The sequence below is a fragment of the Bos taurus genome, chromosome 9 (genome assembly GCF_002263795.3).
Source record: "Bos taurus isolate L1 Dominette 01449 registration number 42190680 breed Hereford chromosome 9, ARS-UCD2.0, whole genome shotgun sequence".
In the NCBI taxonomy this organism is placed as follows: Eukaryota; Metazoa; Chordata; class Mammalia; order Artiodactyla; family Bovidae; genus Bos; species Bos taurus.
The window spans coordinates 53847589-53874936 of NC_037336.1; positions in this window are offsets into that span (position 1 = coordinate 53847589).

A 27348-nucleotide genomic window follows, 5' to 3' on the forward strand; every position below is an offset into this window, starting at 1 on the left:
GCACAGCACAGACACTCCTCTACACACTTTGCACCATTCTCACCTCATTTCTTTCAGCTGAAGTACTGTATCTGGGTTTACCCTCTCTAACCCTCTACTGGGTTTTCCAGTAGCCTACATAATCAGAGTCATCACTTACGGAATAAAATTTCAGCTCAATTACCTGTCATTAAATGTATTTTGTGATCTGATCCTTATCTGTACCACCTTACCTCCCACCACTTCCTTTCCATTTCTATTAATACTTCCATCTTTTTTTTTTTTTTTTTTGTCTCCAAGAACACTGAATATCTGTAGTTCCAGGAACATACATGGTTCTGCACTACTGTGCCTTTTCACTTTTGGAATACCAGCTGCTAGGCAATGTTCCATTTAGACCACATGACTGCACTAGTGAGTTGATGGATAAATAAATGAATTTATTGTTGTTCTTCTTGGTTGGAATTTTTCAGAGTCTCAAATAGTATGTGTTTTGTTCTCCTAAATGAACCTTGGATACATGGACCATTTAAACAAGTATGTAGAGCCACTATGTTATGAACTTGAATAACAAGGACAAATCATTTATACTTGCTGCCTAACAAGATAACATATAATATTCCGAACAAGTTAGAAATTTTAAATATCTTAGTACACAGAATGATGTATTAGTTACTGGCACTTGGCATGTAACATAAATCTAATAAATATTTGAAACTAAAAAGGAAAGAAAGTAGGAAAGCAAGCAAGAAGGAAGAAATAGAGAAATGCTTGGAATTCAAAAGTCCAAGCAGTGTGATCTTCTCATATATTTTTAATCCAAAACCCCTTTTACATATAATTTTTATAAGAATCCCAATATGTAAATGAAATGTATCATTTATTCCATTAGGTCTACACATACTTATTGATCACTTGCTAATGCGTGGACGGGGTTAAGTGGTAGAGAAAGAACAAGATCTCTGTTCTCTTACATCTAGTTTACATCTAGCAGTGAAGACAGACAATAAAACAAGAGAAATTTTCAAATGGTACAAAAATATGAACATGACAGAACAGGATACTATGATTGAAACAGGGAGTTTGGCTCCTTCTGATACAGCGAGTAAGACCACTTCTGTTAGGAGGAGGCATTGCTTGAATTGAGACCTGGGTACATGAAGAGGAACCCAGACAGAGAGACTGCATGCACAGGCCCTGATGGGAAAACAAAATTGTTAAGTTTAAGAAATGGAATGAAAAAAAATGAGGAAAAGGGTGCACGGTATAAGCTAAGGACAAAGTTATTGGCCTTATGATTAAAGGGTTTTGGAGGCATGCTCATGAATTGATGGGAAGCTAGTGGAGAAGTATGGACATGATTATTGTTGAAAAAGGAGTGGGTTACCACCACAAACTCAGAGCTGAAAAGTTCCTCCATGTTTCATGCCTGCAATTCACATAATTGGCACTAGTTGAACTCCCTCACCTTGGTTTCAGCCAATGGTATATATAATACAGTGGTGCTCAGTTCCATTAAAAAAGCATTTTAGCTCCATGATATTGGTCTTGGTGATGATTAGTTAAATTTGACTAAAAAATAAAAGGCATCAAAAGCAAAAATGAACAAGAGGAATATTTCAAACTATAAAGTTTCTTCACAACAAAGGAAACCATTCATAAAATGAAAAGACAATCTATGGAATGGGAAAAGATGTTTGCAAATCACATATCAGATAAAGGGTTAATATCTAAAATAGATAAGAAACATACAACTCAATACTGAAAACAAAAACAAATCCCCAAAACATTAATCTAATTTTTAAAAAGTCAGAGGATCTAAACAGACATTTTTCTAAAGAAGAAATGTAAATGGTCATGAAAATGGGTTTGACATAACTAATCAACAGGGAAATGCAAATCAAAACCACAGTGAGATATCACCTCATACTTGTAAAATGGCTATCACAAAGACAAGAGATGGCAAGTTTGGATAAGGATGTAGACAAAAGGGGATCCTTGTGCACTATCAGTGGGAATGTAAATTGTTACAGCCATGATGGCAAATAGCATGGAGATCACTCAAAAAATTAAAAAAGAACTACTTTATTATCCAGCAAATCTCTTTTGGGTGTATGTCTAAAAGAAATGAAAACAGGATATCGAAGAGATTTCTGCACATATATGTTCACAGCAGCATTATTTACAATAACCAAGATAGAGAAACAACCTAAGTGTCCACAGATGGGTGCACAGATAAAGAAGAGATGATACATAAACATGCACACACACTCTCTCTCTGGAACATCTTTCAGCCATGAAGAAGAAAACGAGCTCTCGTTCCTTCCCTTTACAACAACATGGATGAAACTTGAGGGCATTATATTAAGTGATATAAGCCAACAGAGAAAGACAAATACTGCATGGTTTGATTTATAATACATAGTATCTTAAAAATATGTATTAAAATTAAAACTCATAGAAGCAGGGAGTAGAAAAATGGTTGCCAGGGACTAGGTGGGTGGGAAATACAAGGAGAGGTTGATAAAAGGTTCAAACTTTCAGATCTAAGAGGAATAAAGTCTTATAACCTGATATACAACATGGTGACTACAGGTGATAACACTGAATTATATAACTGAAACTTCTTAAAAGAGTAGAATTTAAATGTTCTCATCAAAAACAAAAAAGAAAGAACGGATAAATATGTGAGGTGATGGATGTATTAAATAACTATATGATGGGAATCCTTTCATGATGTACAGGTATATCAAGTCACCCTCAGTTATACTTTAAATATCTTAAAATTTTATTCGATAGTTATACTTCAATAAAGCTAAAAAAAACAAACATTTCTTGAGGACCTACTATGTGCCCATCACTGATCTTAGTGATAGGGATACAAAGATGAAAAACACGGTTCTTGTCTTATCACACAATGTAGAGGGAAAGACAGGCACACTAACATAATTTTAGAATAAAGTATTAACTGCTAAGGTAGAGATATTGAAAACCGGGAGTGAGGATTAATTATCCCAGGCTGTTCATTTGTGGAAGTTTTCCTGGAAGAGTTAATAGGTTAGTTTTGAGTTAATTAACCAGTCCAGCCACATTTTCATATAGATGAGTGCAAGGAAAGTCTTTCAAGTCAGTATTACTAAAGCTTAAAATATGAACTGAGGACCAGTGGGAAATGAGATTTGGGACATAAACTAGAAACAGATCAGGAAAGGTTTCAAGGCCACTTCAAGCTGTACAAACACTATTCTGAGGTCAATTAAAAGCCATTGATGGATGCTGAAGAGCAGACTGGACCTAGTGAGATTTGCAATTTAAATAGATTCCTGGCAGCTGATGGAGAACATCTTGGACATATTTTTCTCCAGCTACTATTCTGGAAGAGAAGCGCTTTTCTAGAAATGCCAAACCTCTTCTGAATTCTTTAAATAGCGTTTAACCATGACAGCTTTAAAGAGAGTTACCTAATATTTTCCTCATAGTCTCCAACACGTTTTCTTTTCCAAATTAACTTTATAGTTTAGATGGATAATGGCAAAGAGGGAGAATGAAAAGGTGGTTTGTGGTTTGCCTTATTAGCCAGACATTCTGCTGACAGAAGCCTGAGATGTCCTTAGTTTTCTAATATTACTCCTGTCTTAGATTTCAAGATAGCAGTGAATTCATCTGATCCAAATAGGACAGGAGACCCTCTTTAATGAATATTTGCAATCTTTTTGCACCTTTCCTCTGAAAATTTTTACTCCTCTTCTGATTTGACTCCACAATTGGTAATTAAATAGAAAACCACAACTTCTTAAAACTCTTATGATTATAAATTTTGCATTACTTTTATCCTAAGGTGTCCATTGTCATCTTAAACATCTTGCTTACTAGTTCACTGACCTTTGGGCAAGGCATGGAAGCACTGTTCTCTGTTTAAGGCACCACCCACGTAAGATGAGGTGGTCTCACAAACATGCTTCAGGTATTCATTTTAGGCTCTAATTAGCTATCTTATCTGGAAACATTAATACCTTCAAAATCATAGCCCAGCTTAAAGTCTTGGCCAGTGTTGATATGCAGGTTTCACTGATACTATAAATTCACTATTAAACTCTATCCCAGTCAGCTCACCCATCAGTGGAGTCATTCTTCTAAGCACTTGTAATTCTGCCATTCTTCATAATTAGGCATAAATGGCTAATGAAAACATCGTATAGATTATGAGTGTATTTCTCTGAAAATTCAAACACTTATTTTCTTTCTTAAGATTTAACAACTGATTATTTTCACACTAGAGGTTAACTGACTGAGCATTTGCATAGCTTCATCCAGATAGAGACAAAGATAAATTGAGGGGTTAATCTTTAAATTTTGTCTTTGTTGCCTTTATTCTCCTTTTTCCATTTGCTGTTCCCCACTTTCTTACATATGAAAGCCATTAAATCTCACTGATACCACCAGTTTCTCCTCCAGTCTAGGTGAAGGCCAAGTATGCTTTTTCCTAGAAGAAAAAAACAAAAAACACCTACCTTATTTGTATGAATGTGTTCATAGTCATCTATTTGGTCCTTCAATATTTCTTTCATTTACTGAATTATTAAACCTTTATCCTCTCTAGTCATCACTTGAAAGACAATGTAGTACCACTGAAAGCCCCTGGATGAGGCACCAGAGACCTAGCAAGTCCTAGATTTGTAATTAATTGTTTGGGCCATAACATGGCATGCTGCAGTTCATAGGGTCACATAAAGTCAGACACAACTGAGCAACTGAACTCAACTGAACTGAGACCTTACTCATCTGAAAATGAAATGGGTTAAATCAGTAGCCACTTATTTTAATTAGGTCACAGCCCTCTTGCAGAATCTGATAACTATGAAATCATTCTCCAGAAAAGAAAAAAATGATCATATCCATATATATGTAAAGTTTTCAATTTAATTTCTTGAGAATCATGGAATTTTAAAACACCTGTATGAAGTGGGAGTTTCAAAGGCTCCTGCTTATGAACTGTTGAAGTAAATGGTCTCTGCCTTTAGAGTCTCATGGAGCCATCAAAGTGTAATTCACAGAGTAAGTTCAGCTAGAAGCTCCCTAGAAATCCTAGTTTTCATTCCAATCCCAAAGAAGGGCACTGGCAAAGAATGTTCAAACTATCGTACAATTACGCTCACTTCACATGCTAGCAAGGGAATGCTCAAAATCCTTCAAGCTAGTCTTCAACAGTACGTGAACTGAGAACTTCCACATGTACAAGCTGGATTTAGAAAAGGCAGAAGAACCAGAGATCAAATTGCCTACATCTACCGGATCATAGAAAAAGCAAGGGAATTCCAGAAAAACATCTACTTCTGCTTCATTGACTACATTAACACTTTTGACTGTGTGGATCACAACACACTGTGGAAATATCTTAAATGGGAATGCCAGACCACCTTACCTGCCTCCTGAGAAACCTGTATGCAGATCAAAAAGCAATAGTTAGAACCAGACATGGAACAACAGACTGGTTCCAAATAGGAAAAGGAGTACATCAAGGCTGTCACCCTATTTATTTAACGTATATGCAGTGTACATCAATAGAAATGCTGGACTGGAAGAAGCACAAGCTGGAATCAAGATTTCTGGGAGAAATATCAATAACCTCTGATATGCAGATGATACCACCCTTATGACAGAAAGCAAAGAGGAACTACAGAGCCTCTTGATGAAGGTGAAGAGGAGAGTGAAAAAGCTGGTTTAAAACTCAACATTCAAAAAACTAAGATCATGGCATCTGGTCACATCACTTTATCAAAAATAGATGGGGAAAAAATGGAAACAGAGAGAGACTTTGATTTCTTGGGCTGCAAAATCACTGTGAATGGTTACTGCAGCCATGAAATTAAAAGATGCTTCCTCCTTGGAAGAAAAGCTATGAAGAACCTAGATAGCATAAAAAAAAGCAGAGATATCACTTTGCCAACAAAGATCCATAAACAGTCAAAGCTATGGTTTTTTCAGTAGCATGTACAGATGTGGAAGTTGGACCATAAAGAAGGCTGAGCACTGAATAATTTATGCTTTTGAACTGAGATGCTGGAGAAGACTCTTGAGAGTCCCTTAGACTACAAGGAGATCAAACCAGGCAATCCTAAAGGAAATCAACCCTGAATATCCATTGGAAGGACTGATGCTGAAGCTCTAATATTTCAGCCACCTGATGTGAGGAGCTAACTCACTGGAAAAGACCTTGATGCTGGGAAAGATTGAATGCCAAAGGAGAAGAGGGTGGCAGAGAATGAGATGGTTAAAAAGTATCACTGACTCAATGGATATGAACTTGAGCAAACTCTAGGAAATACTGGAGGACAGGGAAGCCTGGTGTGCTGCAGTCCATGGGGTCACAAAGAGTTGGATATAGCTTAGACTGAACAACAATGACAAGGGACATTAAAGTTTGAGAAGCACAGCTATCAGGCTTGGTTTAAATAAATTTCATGTAAAAGCAGAAATAAAGATAACGATGATAATTAGAATGGATTAGAGGTGCTTTCCTTTCTCTTCTCCTTCATGATGTCTCAAAATACAGACAAACCACAGCAAGAATTTTTAGTCATGGATTTAGATCCATGGGTTCACTGAAAAGACTATCAATGATAGAAACTTAAGATTTTGGATTTTGTTTTTATTCATGGAATAAGTATTTATTTATGTTATGATGTTTGTGTTAATGATCATCATGATAAAATACATATGGTATTTGGGGAAGCTATTACCACTAACAGCCCCACTTGGCAAAACAGGAAGAAAAAAACAAAAAGTCAGTTTGACTCTATAAAAGTAATTCTTAATGACATTTATGTGAATGACTTAACATTTATGCCTAATAATTATGCAGAATTATAATATTATGCAATCCATAGACAGATTCAATGTTTTAGATTAGCATTGCTGTAGGTTTTATTTAATTATAGTAACAAATCTTAGAGATACATCTAGTCTTCATAATTTGTTACTCATGCAGCATGGAAATCTACTCTGAACCTCTCCAAATTAGGGCAAATACTAGTTTAAATAGGACATATTCAAGATATGAAAGTTAGTTTTTTACATAAAGCTATTTAGTATTTATATAAGATCTTTATTCTGAAGTGTAAATGTTTTTATTCAAACATATAAAAGAAATTTTAAGCCATAGGCATTCATTTAAAGATGTTAAACTTGTATTTTTATGCTAAATCTGCCTAAAATTAAAGTAACTTTTAAAGTGCCCCTGGGTAGATGCCACAGTGGCCTGCAAAACTGGGAGCTCCTATATTTCTAAAATGACTTTGTAAAATGGAAGAATCTAAATGTTTTAGAAGCATGGGAGACATAGGGACTAAGGGAAAAGAGGAAAACAAGGTAAAGAGAAAATAAGGCTATGGGAGGCAAAGAAATAGAGATGAAATAACACAGTAGGGATCCCATGCATAAATTGCAGAGTGACATTTACAGAGATAAAAAACTAAAAAACACAAAGGAGGAAATAAAGTGTTTTTAAAGTGTCCATGCATCTTTTGTTATATAAATAATAGTCACTCAATAGGGCTTCATGTGGAGAAGGCAATGGCACCCCACTCCAATACTCTTGCCTGGAAAATCCCATGGACAGAGGAGCCTGGTGGGCTGCAGTCCATGGGGTTGCTAAGAGTCAGACATGACTGAGTGACTTCACTTTCACTTCTCACTTTCATGCATTGGAGAAGGAAATGGCAACCCACTCCAGTGTTCTCGCCTGGAGAATCCCAGGGAAGGGGTGCCTGGTGGGCTGCCATCTATGGGGTCGCACAGAGTCGGACACAACTGAAGCGACTTAGCAGCAGCAGCAGCAGGGCTGCATGAGCAGCCATGAAGAGATACCCCATGTCCAAGGGAAGAGAAATTGAAATAAGATGGTAGGTGTTGCAAGAGGGCATCAGAGGGCAGAAACACTGAAACCATAATCACAGAAAACTAGCCAATCTGATCACATGGACCACAGCCTTGTCTAATTCAATGAAACTAAGCCATGCTGTGTGGGGCCACCCAAGACAGGCAGATCATAGTGGAGAGGTCTGACAGAATGTGGTCCACTGGAGAAGGGAATGGCAAACCACTTCAGTATTCTTGCCTCGAGAACCCCATGAACAGTATGAAAAGGCAAAATGATAGGATACTGAAAGGGGAACTCCCCGGGTCGGTAGGTGCCCAATAGGCTACTGGAGATCAGTGAAGAAATAACTCCAGAAAGAATGAAGGGACGGAGCCAAAGCAAAAAGTATACCCAGTTGTGGATGTGACTGGTGATAGAAGCAAGGTCCGATGCTGTAAAGAGCAATATTGCATAGGAACCTGGAATGTCAGGTCCATGAATCAAGGCAAATTGGACATGTCTAACAGGAGATGGCAAGAGTGAACATTGACATTCTAGGAATCAGTGAACTAAAATGGACTGGAATGGGTGAATTTAACTCAGATGACTATTATATCTACTACTGTGGGCAGGAATCCCTTAGAAGAAATGGAGTAGCCATCATGGTCAACAAAAGAGTCCAAAATGCAACACTTGGATGCAATCTCAAAAATGACAGAATGATCTCTGTTCATTTCCAAGGCAAACCATTCAATATCACGGTAATCCAAGCCTATGCCCCAACTAGTAACACCGAAGAAGCTGAAGTTGAATGGTTCTATGAAGACCTGCAAGACCTTTTAGAGCTAACACCCAAAAAAGATGTCCTTTTCATTATAGGGGACTGGAATGCAAAAGTAGGAAGTCAAGAAACACCTGGAATAACAGGCAAATTTGCTCTTGAAGTACGGAATGAAGCAGGGCAAAGGCTAATAGAGTTTTGCCAAGAGAACGCACTGGTGAGGAACTAAAAAGCCTCTTGATGAAAGTGAAAGAGGAGAGTGAAAAAGTTGGCTTAAAGCTCAACATTCAGAAAACTAAGATCAGGGCTTCTGGGCCCATCACTTCATGGCAAACAGATGGGCAAACAGTGGAAACAGTGTCAGACTTTATTTTGGGGGGCTCCAAAATCACTGCAGATGGTGATTGCAGCCATGAAATTAAAAGACACTCCTTGGAAGGAAAGTTATGACCAACCTAGATAGCACATTGAAAAGCAGAGATATTACTTTACCAACAAAGGTCCATCTAGTCAAGGCTATGGTTTTTCCAGTGGTCATGTACGGATGTGAGAGTTGGACTGTGAAGAAAAGTTAACGCCAATGAATTGATGCTTTTGAACTGTGGTGTTGGAGAAGACTCTTGAGAGTCCCTTGGACTGCAAGGAGATCCAACCAGTCCATCCTAAAGGAGACCAGTCCTGGGTGTTCATTGGAAGGACTGATGCTGAGGCTGAAACTCCAATACTTTGGCCACTTCATGCGAAGAGTTGACTCATTGGAAAAGACTCTGATGCTGGGATGGATTGGGGGCAGGAGGAGAAGGGGACAACAGAGGATGAGATGGCTGGATGGCATCACCGACTCGATGGACATGAGTTTGAGTGAATTACGGGAGTTGGTGATGGACAGGGACGCCTGGCATGTTGTGATTCATGGAGTCGCAAAGAGTCAAATACGACTAAGCGACTGAACTGAACTGAACTGAACTGAGGGCTTCATAATTAAATCCCCCTCCTCCAATTAAACCCTCTTCTTCCACCCCACCCCCCTCAAGTCTCAAGGGTATAACATATTAGAGAAGTTGATTGTATCATTTTATTTCCAATTAACGATATCTTTAGTAACTCTATGACTTCATGTGAATTAAGTGAGTTGGTGGTTACTCATCCTTCTCTGATCAGAGCTTTTAGAAAACTATAGCTCATTTGCCTATGCCCTTTTATTTATGTCTTGCTTGTCTCCTCTTATCTAAGCCACCAGTACGTTCTAATTTCCAACCCATCTATCTCATGTCCCTACTTTGGAAGTAAAGGGCAGATGCTGTCAAAACAGATCTTTCTTAAAAATTTAAAGGTTGAAAAGGCAGGAAAAATAAAGCTAACTTTTCTTACTTCATCTCTAGTTAAGAGTTTTTATAACTTTCTTTTCACTTACTAAATGAGCATGCTGAGTTCAATACAAGGGCAAGGTTGGAGTCCAGGGAGGCAAAGGTAAAAGGATGTAGGTGGTGGCTTCCTAGCCACAGAATTAAACTGCCCTTCGGAGTAGTAAGTCTGATAAGAACTATTCTGTTCTGTTGCCTCTTAAATTGATTCATGCAAGTTTATTCATTTGCTAATCTAAAGCATTTATCTTGCACTGAAACTTTCACGTACTAGTTTAAAGATGTTTGTTGAATAAAGACAATAATTCAAGCAAATGATGTAAGAACATGCACTGTTCTGCATGAATTGTATTTCACAGTCTGTTTAGATATTATTATTTTTTTACCTTTTTTGCTCTGTAGATTTGATTCCATATTGGATATGCTTTCCTAGGAAAAGCAGGGATTGTCTAAGTGAGTAGTAGGGTTTTATAGAACCTAATCATAATGTCACATAAAATTATCTTTTAAAAACAGTTATAATGATGGTGTATTTCTCTACCACTTTTAACAGTTGTAATGATGATATATTTCTACCCCTCCAAAGTAGAGGCAGAGACTGCCTCTGCTCCTGGGCCTGCTTCATTCTTAGGACTGATGTGCTCGAAGAAGGAGTAAAAGGAAAGAACGACTCCACAAGGATAAAGAAGATCCAGATGGAAACTGGAATACTGAAAAAAATACTACAAACAGAAGTCAGATTTACCTTGTTCATCTAGGTTTGTAAAGGGTTTACCTTTCATGTCTTTTTGTTTGTCCTATGGTTTCCCCATTCAAGTTGAGTCTTCATCTTTATAGCAAATTTAAGAATTGGCATTTTTTGAATTTCAAATATTTAAATGTCAGGCACACATATGTGTGTGTATCTGTGTATTTGTGTATATGTTTACTGATGTGTGGAGAAGGAAATGGCAACCCACTCCAGTATTCTTGCCTGGAGAATTCCATGGATAGAGGAGCCTGGAGGGCTATAGTCCATCCATGGGGTAGCAAAGAGTTGGACATAACTGAGTGACTTTCAGTTCACTTACTGATGTGTATATGTGTAAGTATATTTTCAAGTGTACGTGTATGTATTGCATTTGCATGAGAGTATACATGTTTATGTATACGGTAGTGTGTATTTATATGTACATAATATCTATATATGTGTGTGTATTGAGTGTGTATATACATATGCTTGTATTTTATCAGAAGACAGGCAAATTTAACAAAGTGCATAGCTCATGTATATAATTGGTTTGAAAAAAAATGAACTTTCAAATACATTCTGGGCTATTTATATCTGAAATCTGTCAATAAACTTTTTGTGTGTTTCAGGAGAATAATTTTGGGATAAAGAGAAATTGACTTTGGACAGTTTTCCAAAAATTCAGACACCTTCCAAGCTTGGTAATTAATTATGACTTGTATGTTTTCTGAAGTGAAAGTGTCAGTCACTCAGTTGTGTCTCTTTGTGACCCCATAAACTGTACCCTGCCAGGCTCCTCTGTCCATGGAATTCTCGAGGCAAGAATACTGGAGTGGATAGCCATTTCTTTCTTCAGAGGATCTTCCCGACCCAGGGATCGAACCCGGGGCTTTTCCGCACCTTGCTGTTTCAATTAAATGAAGAGTCATTTCCTTTTATAATCAATTTTTATTTTGCCTATGGATTTCTATACCCCATTTTAGAGGCAGCTCTGTCTCAACAGCCAGAAAAATGTCCTTATTGAATAGAAGTTCACTAACTGTTCAGCAGCTTTAATAAGTGATCAAGAAGTTTTCAGTGAGTCTTGGAAGGAAGGTCATGTAAGCTAAAAAATATTACAATTACTTTTTGTTCCATAAAATTCAACCCAATATATTTAAAATTTTAGAACAAAACTTAGCAATGTTTATGAAACTACTGATATTAATGGGATTTCAATATTTTTCATACTTTTACCAGCAGAATGGTTTGCTTTTAAACTTCTTTTCTTTTTATCTGCATAAAGTATAATTAATTACACAGAATTTCAACTTCCATTGTAGAGAGCTGAAAACCACATATAATTATTCTTAATAGGTTGGATTCTTTCCCTGGTTAGCAGCATAGAAACTTTTCAGGGAATCACAAAATTGTCCTGCCGAATTGAACAGGATGCAAATCTAGCCTGAAGTTTTCTTACAAATGCTGTAATAATACATACTGTTCATCAACTCCTCAGGCTACCATTAGAAATAAAAGCACATTTTCTCAGTAGGATGCTGCTATCTCAGGTTACACAGCCTCTGCCTACAGTTAGGGCCTGGCTTAAATTGGGAACCTGAAAACATTGTGAGGCCACACAGATAGGGAGATAATCAGAAAGTGACTCCCATTTTTCATACCTTAAGAACAGACTGATCTTGATGGAGGAAACATGGGTAAATTTTACTGCCTACTTTTTTGTGTAAAATATGCCATAAACTTTTCCCATTTCATTTATTTATTTATGGCTAGGTAAATCCCATGGTCGGAGGAGCCTGGTAGGCTGCAGCCCATGGGGTCGCTAAGAGTCGGACACGACTGAGTGACTTCACTTTCACTTCTCACTTTCATGCATTGGAGAAGGAAATGGCAACCCACTCCTGTATTCTTGCCTGGAGAATTCACGGACAGAGGAGCCTAGTGGGCTGCTGTCTATGGGGTCGCACAGAGTCGGACACGACTGAAGCGACTTAGCAGCAGCAGCAGCAGCAAGAAGTGAATTTATTCAGATTCAAAGAGAAGAACACTCCACAGAGAGTGGGCCATCACAGAGGGTGAGTGTGGCCTACATTTATTTTTAACATTGAAATTTCCAAAAAGAGTCTTGGAGACACTAAGAAATTTGATTTTGGTTTCTCAGCTATTAAATAGTCAGAAGCCTGGTGTGCTGCAGTCCATGGGGTTACAAAGAGTCGGAAATAACTGAATGACTGAACTGAACTGAAATAGTCAGATGAGATATGAACCCAGAATTATCTGCTTACAGATTTGTACTTTTCTTCTATTTAACACAGTGTTTTTATGCAACCTTATTATTACTTGGTAAATCTTTATCAGTTGATAACTTGCTGCTTTGTCCCCTCTTCTCTTTACATTATTTTTATGTTCTCCAATTGTCCATACAAAAGAGAATTGGACCATAAAGAGGGCTGAGTGCCAAAGAATTGATGCTTTCAAACTGTGGTACTGGAGAAGACTCTTGAGACTCCCTTGGACAGCAAGGAGATAAAACCAGACAATCCTCAGTTCAGCTCAGTACAGTCACTCAGTCCTGTCCACTCTTTGCGACCCCATGGACTACAGAATGCCAGGCTTCCCTGTCTATCACCAACTCCCAGAGCTTGCCCAAATTCATGTTCATTGAGTCTATGATGCCATCCAACCATTTCATCCTCTGGTGTCCCCTTCTGCTCCTGCCTTCAATATTTCCCAGCATCAGGGTCTTTTCCAATAAGTCAATTCTTCGCATCAGGTGGCCAAAGTATTGGAGCTTCAGCATCAGTACTTCTCATGAGTATCTAGGACTGATTTCCTTTAAGATTAATTGGCTTAAAATCTTTGCAGTCCAAGGGACTCTCAAGAGTCTTCTCCAACACCAAAATTCAAAAGTGTCAATTCTTCAGCACTCAGCTTTATTTATAGTCCAATTCTCACATCCATACATGATTACTGGAAAAAACATAGCCATGATGAGACAGACTTTTGTTGGCAAAGAAATGTCTATGTTTTTTAATATGCTATCTAGGTTACTTATAGCTTTTATTCCAAGGAGCAAGCATCTTTTAATATCATGGCTGCAGTCAACATCTGCAGTGATTTTGGAGCCCCCAAAATTAAAGTTTGTCACTGTTCCCACTGTTTCCCATCTATTTGCCATGAAGTGATGGGACCAGATGCCATGATCTTCGTTTTTTGAATGTTTGAGTCTTAAGTGAAGTTTTTAACTCTCCTCTTTCACTTTCAAGAGACTCTTTAGTTCCTCTTCACTTTCTGCCATAAGAATAGTATCATCTGCATATCTGAGGTTATTGATATTACTCCTGGCAATCTTGATTCCTGCTTGTGCTTCATGCAGCTTGGGATTTCACATGATGCACTCTGCATATAAGTTAAATAAGCAGGGTGACAACAGACAACTTTGCCGTACTCCTTTCCCAATTTGGAACCAGTCTGCTGTTCCATGTCTGGTTCTAACTGTTGCTTCTTGATCTACATACAGATTTCTTAGGAGGCAGGTAAGGTGTTCTGCTTTTCCCGTATCTTGAAGAATTTTCCACAGTTTTTAGTGGTCTACACAGTCAAAGGCTTTGGGGTAATTATAAAGCATAAGTAGATGTGCTTCTATGGAGGTAGGCAATTTGATCTTGGTTCTTTTGCCTTTTTTAAATCCAGCTTGAACATCTGGAAGTTGTACATGGTTCATGTACTGTTGAAGCCTAACTTGGAGAATTTTGAGCTTTATTTGCTAGTGTGTGATGTGAGTGCAATTGTGAGATAGTTTGAATATTGTTTGGCATTGCCTTTCTTTGGGATTGGAATGAAAACTGACCTTTTCTAGCCCTGTGGCCACTGCTGAGTTTTCCAAATTTGCTGCATATTGAGTGCAGCACTTTAACAGCATCATCTTTTATGATCTGAAATAGCTCAACTGGAATTTTGTCACCTCCACTAACTTTGTTCATAGTGATGCTTCCTAAGGCCCACTTGACTCCACATTCCAGGATGTCTGGCTCTAGGTGAGTGATCACAATATCATGGTTATCTGGGTCTTGAAAATCTTTTTTGTATAGTTCTTCTGTGCATTCTTGCCACCTCTTCTTAATATCTTCTGCTTCTGTTAGGTCTATACCATTTCCATCCTTTATTGTGCCCATCTTTGCATGAAATGTTCCCTTTGTATCTCTAATTTTCTTGAAGAGATCTCTAGACTTTCCCATTCTATTGTTTTCCTCGATTTCTCTTCATTGATCAGTGAGGAAGTCTTTTTTATATCTCTTTGTTATACTTTGGAACTCTGCATTCAAATGGGTATATCTTTCCTCTTCTCCTTTGCCTTTAGCTTCTCTTCTTTTCTTGGCTATTTGTAAGGCCTCCTCAGACAACTATTTTGCCTTTTTGCATTTCTTTTTCTTGGGGGTGGTATTGATCACTGCCTTCTGTACAATGTCTCAAACCTTGGTCCACAGTTCTTTGGGCACTCTATCAGATCTAATTCCTTGAATCTATTTCTCACTTCCACTGTATAGTCATAAGGGATCTGATTTAGGTCATACCTGAATGGTCTAGTGGTTTTCCCTACTTTCTTCAATTATTTCTGGATTTGGCAATAAGGAGTTCATGATCTGAGCCACAGTCAGCCCTCAGTCTTATTTTTGCTGACTGTATACAGCTTCTCCATGTTTGGCTGCAAAGAATACAATCAATCTGATTTCAATATTGACCATCTGGTGATGTCCATGTGTAGAGTCGTCTCTTGTGTTGCTGGAAGACGGTGTTTGCTATGACCAGGCATTTCCTTGGCAAAACTCTGTTAGCCTTTGCACTGGCTTCATTTTGTACTCCAAGGCGAAATTTGTCTATTACTTCAGGTATCTCTTGACTTCCTACTTTTTGCATTCCAGTTCCCTATGATGAAAAGGACATCTTTTTTGGGTGTTAGTTCTAGAAGGTCTTGTAGGTCTTCACAGAACCATTCCACTTCAGCTTCTTCAGCATTAGTGGTTGGGGCATAGACTTGGATTACTGTGATATTGAATGGTTTGCCTTAGAAATGAACAGAGATCATTCTGACATTTTTGAGATTGCATCCATGTACTGTATTTCAGACTCTTTTGTTGACTATGAGGGTTACTCCATTTCCTCTAAGGGATTCTTGCCCACAGTAGTAGATACAATGGTCCAGTCAATCCTAAAGGAAATCAATCCTGAATATTCACTGGAAAGACTGATGCTGCAGCTGGAACTCCAATACTTTGGCCACCTGATGCAAAGAGCCAACTCCCTGGAAAAGACCCTGATGCTGGGGAAAATGGAGGGCAAGAGGAGAAGGGGGCAACAGAGGATGCGCTGGTTAGATGGCATCACTGACTCAATGGACATGAGTTTGGGCAAACTCAGGGAAATAGTGATGGACAGAGAAGCCTGGCATGCTGCAGTTCATGGGGTCACAGTCAGACATGCCTCAGCGACTAAACAACAACAACTGTCCAAAAGCTTCATCTTTTCCTTTCTTTGCACAAAGCTGCCACTGTCATGTTCCAAAGAATCAATTCCTGACCGTCTACGTTTCCTATATAATCCAATCTCTCTTGTATCTGATTTACTCCAACTTTTTATTATTCTAAATAATACATTTATTTTATCAACTTCAAAGTATTCACTTGTTAATGTTGTTATTAAAGTAACAAGGCGACCAGGGCAAAACAATTACCAAAGACCCATCTACTATGAGGAAAACTACAAAAATTCAGTTAGTAAAAATTTAAGAATTTAGAACTCTTATATTTCCAATGTGTTTCTGGAACAAAAGCAGAAAAACACTGCCTTGAATTGAAGATGCAGTCAGCTCATGAACAACTAGCATAAACAGAACATGAGCCACAGAGGTCAGCATTTCATGTGATCCTTCAAGTTCACAGCATAGAAAAAAAAAAGAGTAAACCTTAGAGAAAAGCTTTTTATTTAAGTTTTTCTTATTTTTAGAACATGAGAAAGCAATAGAAATTAACATCTTAGGGAACAGTGAACTAAAATGGATGCAAATGGGTGAATTTAATTCAGATGACCATTATATCTATAGCAAGAATCCCCTAGAAAAAATGGAGTAGCCGCCATAGTCAACAAAAGAGTTTGAAATGCAGACACTTGGGAACAAGCTCAAAAATAAGGATGATCTCAGTTCAAGGCAAACCATTCAACATCACAGTAACCCAAGTCTATGCTCCAACCACTGATGCCAAAGAAGGTGAAGTTGCCCGGTTCTATAAAGACCTACAAACACCTTCTAGAATTAACACCAAAAAATGTCCTTTTCATCACAGGGGACTGGAATACAGAAGTAGGAAGTCACGAGATACCTGGAATAACAGGCAAGTTTGGCCTGGGAGTACAAAATGAAGCAGGGTAAAGGCTAACAGAATTTTGTCAAGAGAACACACTAGTCATAGGAAACATCCTTTTCCAGCAACCCAATAGAAAGCTCTATAGATAGACATCACGAGAGTGTCAATACCAAAATCAGATTATGGTCTTTGCAGCCAAAGATGGAGAAGTTCTATAGTCAGAAAAAAACAAGACCTGGAGCTGGCTATGGCTCAGAACATTAAGCTCCTTATTGCTAAATTCAGGCTTAAATGGAAGAAAGTAGGGAAAACCTAGGCCGTTCAAGTAGGACCTAAATTATGATTATACATGGAGGTGATGAATAGATTCAAGGAATCTGACTGGTAGACAGAGCCTGAAGAATTATGGATGGAGGTTCATAACACTGTACAGGAGGCACTGACCAAAACCATCCCAAAGAAAAAGAATTTCAAGAAGGCAAAGTGATTGTGTAAGGAGGATTTACAAATAGCTGAGGAAAGAAGAGAAGCAAAAGACAAGGGAGAAAGGGAAAGATATACTCAACTTAATACAGAGTTTCAGAGAATACCAAGGAGACATAAGAAGACCTCCTTAAATCAACAATGCAAGTAAATAGATGAAAACAGAAGAAGAGGAAAGGCTAGAGATCTCTTCAAGAAAATTGGAGATATCAAGGGAACACTTCATGCAAGGATGGGCACAATCAAGAAAACAGAAATGGTAAGGTCCTAACAGAGGCAGAAGATATTAAGAAGAGGTGGCAAGAATAAACAGAACTATACAAAAAAGGTCTTAATGACCTGGATAACCATGATAGTGTGGCCATTCACCTAGTTCCAGACATCCTGGAATGTGAAGTCAAGTAGGCCTTAGGAAGCATTACTATGAGCAAAGCTAGTTGAGGTGATTTAATTCCAGCTGAGCTATTTCAAATCTTAAAAGGTGATGCTCTTAAAGTGCTGCACTCAATATGTCAGCAAATTTGGAAAACTCAGCAGTGGCCACAGGACTAGAAAAGGTCAGTTTTCATTCCAACCCCCAAGAAGGGCAATGCCAAAGAATGTTCAAACCAGTGGTCACTAAGGATTCTTAAAGAATATTCCAGTTCAGATATTTTACACATCTTCCATTCAGTTATTCTTTGTGGAAAAGTGATTTTCTAAAATATCTCATAACAAGTTCAGTGTTGAAGGACATTTTTATTTTAGTTTACTTCTATAAATATTTATTGATTACCCACCAAGTATTAGTTGGGGAGCTAGACACAAGGGGTATGAAGATTGGTAAGCAAACATTTTCAAAGTAAGCCAATCGGGGAAACACATAGAAATGTATCAGGCCAGTGTGATGTTGTAAGGTCACAATATGGTACAGATAAACCTGAACATTATACAGATACAGATACAGGACAAGGACTGAGGTGTAAGAGATGCCTATAATAAAAAATGACAGCTATGCTCAGTCTTGAACCAACAGTCTACAACTAAGCAAAATAATAGCAATGAACCTTTTTTCTTTTGGTTATTTGGATAAGTTTACCTTTAAAACTATAAAGTAGTACAGAAACATAGGTTATCCCATTTTTATTTAAAATCTATTATAATTATGGAAAATAGACAATTCTTAATTTCTGTGCTGTGTGCTGTGGTTTAGTTGCTCTGTCATGTCCAACTCTTTGCGACCCCATGGACTACAGCCTACAGGCTCCTCTGTCCATGGGATTCTCCAGGCAAGAATACTGGAGTGAGTAGCCATTCTCTTTTCCAGGGGATCTTCCTGACCCAGGGATTGAACTCAGGTCTCCTGCATTGCAGGCAGATTCTTTACCATCTGAGCCACCAGGGAAGCCCAATACTGGAGTGGGTAGCCTATCTCTTCTCCAGGGGAACTTCCCAGCCCAAGAATCGAACAGTTGTCTCCTGAATTGCCAACTTTATCAGCTGAGCTACCCAGGATGCCCTATATTCTGTGGTTTAGGCTCAAATTTCTAATTTCCTGACATAAAAATTCTCAGTTCCTTAATCTGCTTCACACTATAACCTATATAGTCAGGAGTAACTAAGAATCTAATGTTGTACTTAAATATATTTCCTTTAAAAGCTTTCTTCTTGGTTTCTTAGTGAGAGATTAATCAACCTCAGGTCTCACATGTTTCATTCCATTAATAGGAAATCACAAAAATGAGCATATAGCATACCATAGATATGGAGGCTACCAAAACAAGCATTTGTTGAAATCTTTTGTTACTGTTGGGAAAAAATTTCCCATGAGTTTCTTACATTTCTGCACATCTTATGAAAGAAGCCGTGGCTGATTTTGTTCTGAACTATTTTTAAAAGATGTTTGTAAAGCAAACAGCCTTAGAAATAGCATAGCATCTCCTTCTTGAGGAAAGAAAGGCATACTTGCCATCCATTATAAAAGTTATACATTCCTGAAGTTCAGGATCACTTTCTTGTAATGGTTAGGTATCATATGGTCTGATTTGTGTTGCCTTCTGGAAATTGGGGCTTCAATTCAGTTCACTTAGGGAACCAGTATAAAAAAGCTGATACACCTACTATTGCTATGTGAAAAATAAACTGTCCTTCCTCACTGATTCAGGAATCTAGTGTCTCCTAAAAGCATCTGTGAAATCTATGGCAGGCTTTTATATGTCAGCATGCAAGCAAGGAAACATCTTAGATTTTTCAGCGTTTTTTTTTTTTTTTTTTTTAAACATGGGTAATAAGGATGGGATGCTTATAGAGACATGGATTTCCTTCTGGAAAAGGAATAATGAAGACCTCACAGGTCCATTAATGGGATTCAAAAAAAGTCTCTGGGAATCATTAATAAATGACATGGTCAAGTGGACAATAAATGGTCCTCCAGTTTTTTGCCCATTAATTCAGAGGAATTGAGGAGGTCACCCCAGCCTAAGTAACAGGAAATAGGTAAATACAGATATCAAAATGCTTCTCTGTTGTGAATTTCCCTCCAGGTGGAAGGACTGCCTTGCCACTCACATGTCCAGATTCTGTTCTGCAGCATTAGTTACAACTTATTACTAAGACTTGTCCTGGGTAAGCACACAGTTTCTGTCCACTTCGGACAACAGTTAGAGGGATGCACACAATGTGTGCGTCCAATCCCAAAGAAGGGCAATGCCAAAGAACGTTCAACCTACCATGTAACTGCACTCATTTCACATGCCAGCAAAGTAACACTCTAAATTCTCCAAGCAGGGCTTCAACAGCATGTGAACCGAGAACTTTCAGATGTTCAAGCTGGATATAGGAGAGTCTGAGGAACAAGAGATCAAATTGTCAACATCTCCTGGATCATAGAAAAAGCAAGAGAGTTCCAGAAAAAACATGTACTTTTGCGTCATTGACTACACTAAAGGCTTTGACTGTGTGGATAACAACAAACTGTCAAAAATTCTTCAAGAGATGGGAATACCACACCACCTTACCTGCCTCCTGAGAAACCTGTATGTAGGTCAAGAAGAAACTGTTGGAACTGGACATGGATCAACCAACTGGTTCCAAACTGGGAAAGGAGTACATCAAGGCTATATATTGTAACCCTGCTTATTTAACTTATATGCGGAGTACATCATGCAAAATGCCAGGCTGGATGAAGCACAAGCTGGAATAAAGGTTGCCGGGAGAAATATCAACAACCTCAGATATGCAGATGACACTATACTTATGGCAGAAAGTGAAGAGGAACTAAAGAGTCTCTCAATGAAAGTTAAAGAGGAGAGTGAAAAAGCTCACTTAAAACTCAAAAATTTAAGAAACGAAGATCATGGCATCTGGACCCATCACTTCATGGCAAATAGATGGGAAGCAATGGAAACAGTGACAGACTTTATTTTCTTGGGTTCCAAAATCACTGCAGATGGTGACTGTAGCCATGAAATTAAAAGATGTTTGCTTCTTGGAAGGAAAGTTATGACCAATCTAGACAGCATTTTAAAAAGCAGAGACATTACTTTGCCAACAAAGGTACATCTAATCAAAGCTATGGTTTTTCCAGTAGTCATGTATGTATGTGAGAGTTGGACTATAAAGAAAGCTGAGTGCCAAAGAATTGAAGCTTTTGAACTGTGGTGTTGGAGAAGACTTTTGAGAGTCCTTTGGACTTCAAGGATATGAAACCAGTCAATCCTAAAGGAAATCAGTCCTGACTATTCACTGGAAAGACTGATGCTGAAGCTGACACTCCAATACTTTGGCCACCTAATATGAAGAGCTGACTCATTAGAAAAGACCCTGATGCTGGGAAATATTGAAGCAGAAGGAGAAGGGGATGACAGAGGACGATGTTTGAATGGCATCACCACTCAATGGACATGACTTTGAGCAAGCTCTGGGAGATGGTGAAGGACAGGGAGCCCTGGCATGCTACAGTCCCTGGAGTCGCAGAGAATCAAACATGACTGAGCAACTGAACAACAACAACACATATAATGGAGTGTGAAAGGGAGAACTCCATTACTATAAATCAGGTAAATCATTAGAACTTTGACTGGTTCATATGGGAAAGAAGGCAGCACAGGGCACATTTCCTTTTAAAGAATAATGACAAGTAGTAGGCTGTCTTATTGCCAAACCTCTCCTTTGTTCTATCATGCCAAACTTAGATCCACTTGGAAGAGACAGTAAAATCTCTCAGGTTTTTACAGTGGGTTCTATCAGCTCTAAAGGAGCTTTAGCTCTCTTGGGAAGATTTTTCTGAGATAGAAAACTCCTATGGAGAACCACAGATGAGGCTTTGCCTCATATGTGAGCTTTTGCTGTGCTGTGCTTAGTCACTCAGTTGTAACCAACTCTTTGTGACCCCATGGACTTAGCCTGCCAGGCTCCTCTGTCCATGGGGATTCTCTAGGCAACAAAACTGGAATGGGTTGCCACGCCCTCCTCCGGGGATCTTCCAAACTCAGGGATCAAACCTAGGTCTCCCACATTGCAAGCGGAATCTTTACCAGCTGAGTTACAAGGGAAGCCCGATGTGAGCTCTTAACTGTCCTGAATTGAGTTTAGAATTCTGATGATCTTGACCCCCCAGAGAATGAGGAAAACACCCAAAGAAATCAAGGTAAATTCTTAAGATCTCACCACTGTATTGGAAAACTTTCCCAGCCCTAATGGTTGACATCATCAAGGACATCATCTAAACAATGGGGCAGCTAATGTCCTGAAATTAAGGTGGATTCCTTAAAAATGATCACCACTGTGTAGCCAGACTGAGTCAGCCAGAAGTTGCAAACCCAAGGTCCTAGCAAAAAAAAGCAGTGTGGCTATGTTTTCTGAGTCCAGGAATCCCAAGGGTTGAAACAGATGGTGTTAGCCATGATGACCTTGCTCCTCAATATAGACTACTGGATGGGCCAAAATTTGTTCAAAGTTCATTTGGTTATTTCATGAGCCACTGCCACATTATTTGAAAGTACAAATAAAGCCTCTTTTCCTAATCCCTGATTCCTCTCTCTTCCTCTCCCCTGGCTTACAATTTAAAGAAAATTATGAGCAGAGACTAAGGCATCCCTTTTTCCAACAAGGTTCAAAGGACATGCATCCACCTGAGTGTGCTGGAGTATTTCAGGAAAAAGGAATCAAACTTTTATGGGCATGTTGGACATGGATGCCCACGTTGTGCTCCCACCTGGATCTACAGAACAACCAGATTCAGCAAGTGGGGTTTAAGATTCACAGTGAGAAAGACAACTCAGTCTTGTGGAGAAAGATCTTTGGGCCAATTAAATGTGCCATTTTGTTGTTTCTGTATCTGATGGTATAGCAGGAATTAATGTGTTATATGCTCATATTTTATCATCCATTAAGTGCCTGAAAGGATTATCACAACTAGGACAGGCCACATGTAGAGAAGTGCTAATGGAACATGTAAATCACTTTCCAATCTTCTGCCTGTTTCTTCCCAGAAACAGTATAAAATCCCTTGAGGAGAAAAGGCAATCACAGCTCTGCGTATAGCCTTTAAGACAACACAAGTGAGAAGAAATACAGAATCATAATATAACATCCCTGGATGGCCAGTGGAAGAAGACTAGAACTGAAAACTCAGAATGGATTATTACCTAACTGCTCACGTAACTGAACCCACTGCACAGCGGAAACACTTGCTATAATATCATGGACTGTGTCAGTGACTTCTGGGGACAAAGACCATTCACATTCATGTGTCACGGCCACCAATATACAACTGAGAGTGTGCATGCATGTTCAGTCTTCACTTGTGTCCAACTCTTTGTGAGCCCTTGAACTGTAGTTCATGGAAGAGCTAAAGAGCCTCTTGATGAAAGTGAAAGAGGAGAGTGAAAAAGTTGGCTTAAAGCTCCACATTCAGAAAACTAAGATCATGGCATCCAGTCCCATCACTTCATGGCAGATAGATGGGGAAAAAGTGGAAACAGTGGCTGACTTTATTTTTCTGGGCTCCAAAATCAATGCAGATGGCGATTGCAGCAATGAAATTAAAAGACACTTACTCCTGGGAAGGAAAGTTATGACCCACCTAGATAGCATATTCAAAAGTAGAGACATTACTTTGCCAACAAAGGTCCATCTAGTCAAGGCTATGGTTTTTACAGTGGTCATGTATGGATGTGAGAGTTGAACTATAAAGAAGGCTGAGCGCTGAAGAATTGATGCTTTTGAACTGTGGTGTTGGAGAAGACTCTTGAGAGTCCCTTGGACTGCAAGGAAATCCAACCAGTCCATCCTAAAGGAGATCAGTCCTGGGTGTTCACTGGAAGGACTGATGTTGAGGCTGAAACTCCAATACTTTGGCCACCTGATGTGAAGAGGTGACTCATTGGAAAAGACCCTGATGCTGGGAAAGATTCAGGGCAGGAGGAGAAGGGGACAACAGACGATGAGATAGTTGGATGGCATTATCGACTCAATGGACATGGGTTTGGGTGGACTCCGGGAGTTGGTGATGGACAGGGAGGCCTGGGGTGCTGCGGTTCATGGGTCACAAAGAGTGGGACACGACTGAGCGACTGAACTGAACTGTAGTCTGCCAGGCTTCTCCATCCAAGGAATATACATTTGCAATAACCCCTCAAATTACTACAGTTATTTCAGAGGTAGATAGATTCTTCAGCCATTTGCCATCCATAGATGGGTAGTATGATTGCCTCTATAGTACAAAGCTTTAACAAAGCTTTAATGATACGCTGTTGATGACAAAGTCAGAGGCTTCTGTTAGCAATGCCTTGACTGTAGTGTCACACATTCCCACCAGATGGGGTATCTGATAAGCCCTCACAAAACTCGAGGGTTTGCTTGTTAAATAAAGTCTCATGGGAATACACTGGCAGATTCACAATAATTAGTCCCTATAGCAGTCAAAAAAAAGAAAGAAACACACACACACAGACCAAAACTGCTGTCTATTCAACTCCAACCAACAAAAAAGATGTCCAGCATCTTACTGGAATATCAAGGACTGATAACAGTATGTACATCACCTAGACTATCTACTTGGACCTTTATATTGGCCAATATAAACACTAGCACCCTTTGAATGAGGTCCAAATGAATACTCCATGTTGGAAGCTTTCCTGTAAGATGTGGCATGCTATCTGTATTCGGGGCCCAACATCATGAATAAACCTGTGAGATACAAGTCTCTGTGACCAATAATTTTGTTGACCAGAGCCTCTGGAAAAGGGTGGCAGCCTTCATTGCAGGTTCTCTTCAGGATTTTGGACTAGTCACTTCCATAATTTGCAGGGCTCACCACTACTGGGTACACTTTTTTTGGAAGCAGATATTAGCAAGTTCTTGAGTCTGTTGTCAAAACTGAACTCGTAATCCATGGAGGTCTGCTGGCTGTCCAGCCTGCTGTCTTCATTTTGGGGTGGGTCAACCCAAACTCAATGGCTCAATGTGAGAAAGAGTCCTAGAGTCCTACAGACCTCTCATAGCCACCCATCCATAAATGGAAGTGGTATGTATATTCAAGCTTTCAGCTTGCATAGCTCCCGTGTCATCTTAGTTTTACATGAAAAAAAAAAATGGCTCTCCCAAACTGTTGCAAGGGTCCTAAATTTAACTCTCTGCTGAATCTGCCATCCTCAGCCAGACAGCTTTTACCACGATTTGATCTACAGTCCCCTTAATCTTAGCAAGAAATATATTGGAACTAGCAGGAGACAGCCCTAGCCCTGCATTTCCCTTGTGAAATACCTGTCAACACCTCTGGATGTCTTTCCTGCTCCCATTTCTGTAACTATTGCTTAGCCATTCAGTGGGGCAGACAAATGGCATCAGCCTGCTGATGTGGACAAATGGAGCAAGTTAGATTAACTGCCCTTGTGCAGCCACTCCAAAGCAAGGACTACAATCAATTATTCATGCTTAACTTAGAGGGTAAAATCTCAGACCCTTCATGGGTCTTGAAAATCAGGAGAAATTGGTTACTGAAATAGCCCAGTTGTCTCCTACATGTCAATGCAGTGAAGCCATCGTTAACACTAACAGTTCTATGCCCCTGTACATCATGCACTCATATTTAATAAATGTTCACTAACAGAGTAAATGGGGTACAAATATTTAAATTATCTTTTTAAACTTAAATATGTTGTTAAAATAGTTTATAAACTTTTAATTATTGAATAGATATTATATATATTGTCCACTGTCTACATTTCTTTTTTCTTCTGTACATTCTGTCCCTTTGAGTGTTCCTTGAAGATTTAGGCTTCTTGAAAGACAAACTTGCTATTTCAAACTTATATTAAAGTGGATAATTAGTTACATATCCATTAGAAAAAAATTACACTAGGAACTACAAGGAGTGAACTGACTGTTAGGTTCATTAGCATGAGACTATTTTTGTTAATACTGTGGCCACTTGATACAGAGAGCCAACTCACTGGAAAAGACCCTGATGCTGGGAAAGACTGAAGGCAAAAGGAGACAAGAGTAGCAGAGGATAAGATGGTTAGGTAGCTTCATTGACTCAAAGGACATGAGCAAACTCCAGGAGATAGTGAAGGGCAGGGGAGCCTGATATGCTGCAGTCCAGGGAGTCAAAAAGAGCTGGACACAACCTAGTGACTGAACAACAACGACAACATTTATGTCAATGCACGTTCATAAATAGCTGCATGGTCAAAACATTTGTGTTAGAGTTAGAAGTAATATGGGAAGCAATGGAAACATGTTTTTTTAAGGACATAGGTTATTTCTGTGCCAAACTTAGCCAAGTCACATGTCCGTACATTTTGGAAAGGCATATTATGATTAAGCTGTAATCTTTTTAATTTATCTCTAGACACCTGTGTTCAGCAACATGTTTGTTCTTATCTGTCTTTCCAGTTATATTGTAAGCTGCCTGAGGTCAGAACCTATATCAAGTTTGTCCTTATGTCTGTAGTCATCACTTTACTTTTTGCCATACACTGGACCCTCAATAAGTGGAGGCTGAATTACACTCCAGAAAAACTGTGTCAAGGGAGTCTTAAAAGATGTAGTTCTCCTTTCAGTCAAATCTGCATCTTAAATGGTTTAAAAAAGGACAGTTCCCAAGACTTCTTCCACAGTTTTTGAACCCATCACCAGTGGTCTGAGCTGGCAGATTCCCCTAACTTTCATCAACCCAGGCACTCTTAGATAAAGCAGTGTTGTTACAGACAACATCATTGAGTTATCAATCTATATTACCATGTTACTCTTCCTAACTGAGATGACACTGATCACCAAGAATATATTTGAACATTTATTTTTTAGCTAGTAATGATGACAATTCCCCATTGATTTAGTCATTCATTTTCACTGATTTCTCTGACCATCAGTGAAGAAAAGGCTAAAAGTGCCAGGACTTTCAACTGTGAACTTGAAACTTAGTGCAACAAATTTATTTTCCCTGACCTCTTGAGCTATTCATAAACTATGGTGACAAAAAATTAAAAAACCCCAAAACACATGATGTACTAACTTTATCTATGGTGGCAAATATCAAACATTCATAGAGATGAAACTATACTGAACCCTCCATAAAAAAAATAAAATGGAAGTGTCCCCTGATATACGATTACCATGAAAGAAATGTATACCTTATTATACCTATTAGAGTTTATGATGGCCATTAAAAGTAAGTTAAACAAAATATAAATTACTAAAGATTAAATAAAAATTTTAAAAGCTTTTCAGGTAGACCAATGACAATTAAAATGTTTAAATATTTAAAATATTTCCCAAGTTCTAACCTGAAGATAGGATAGAGTAAG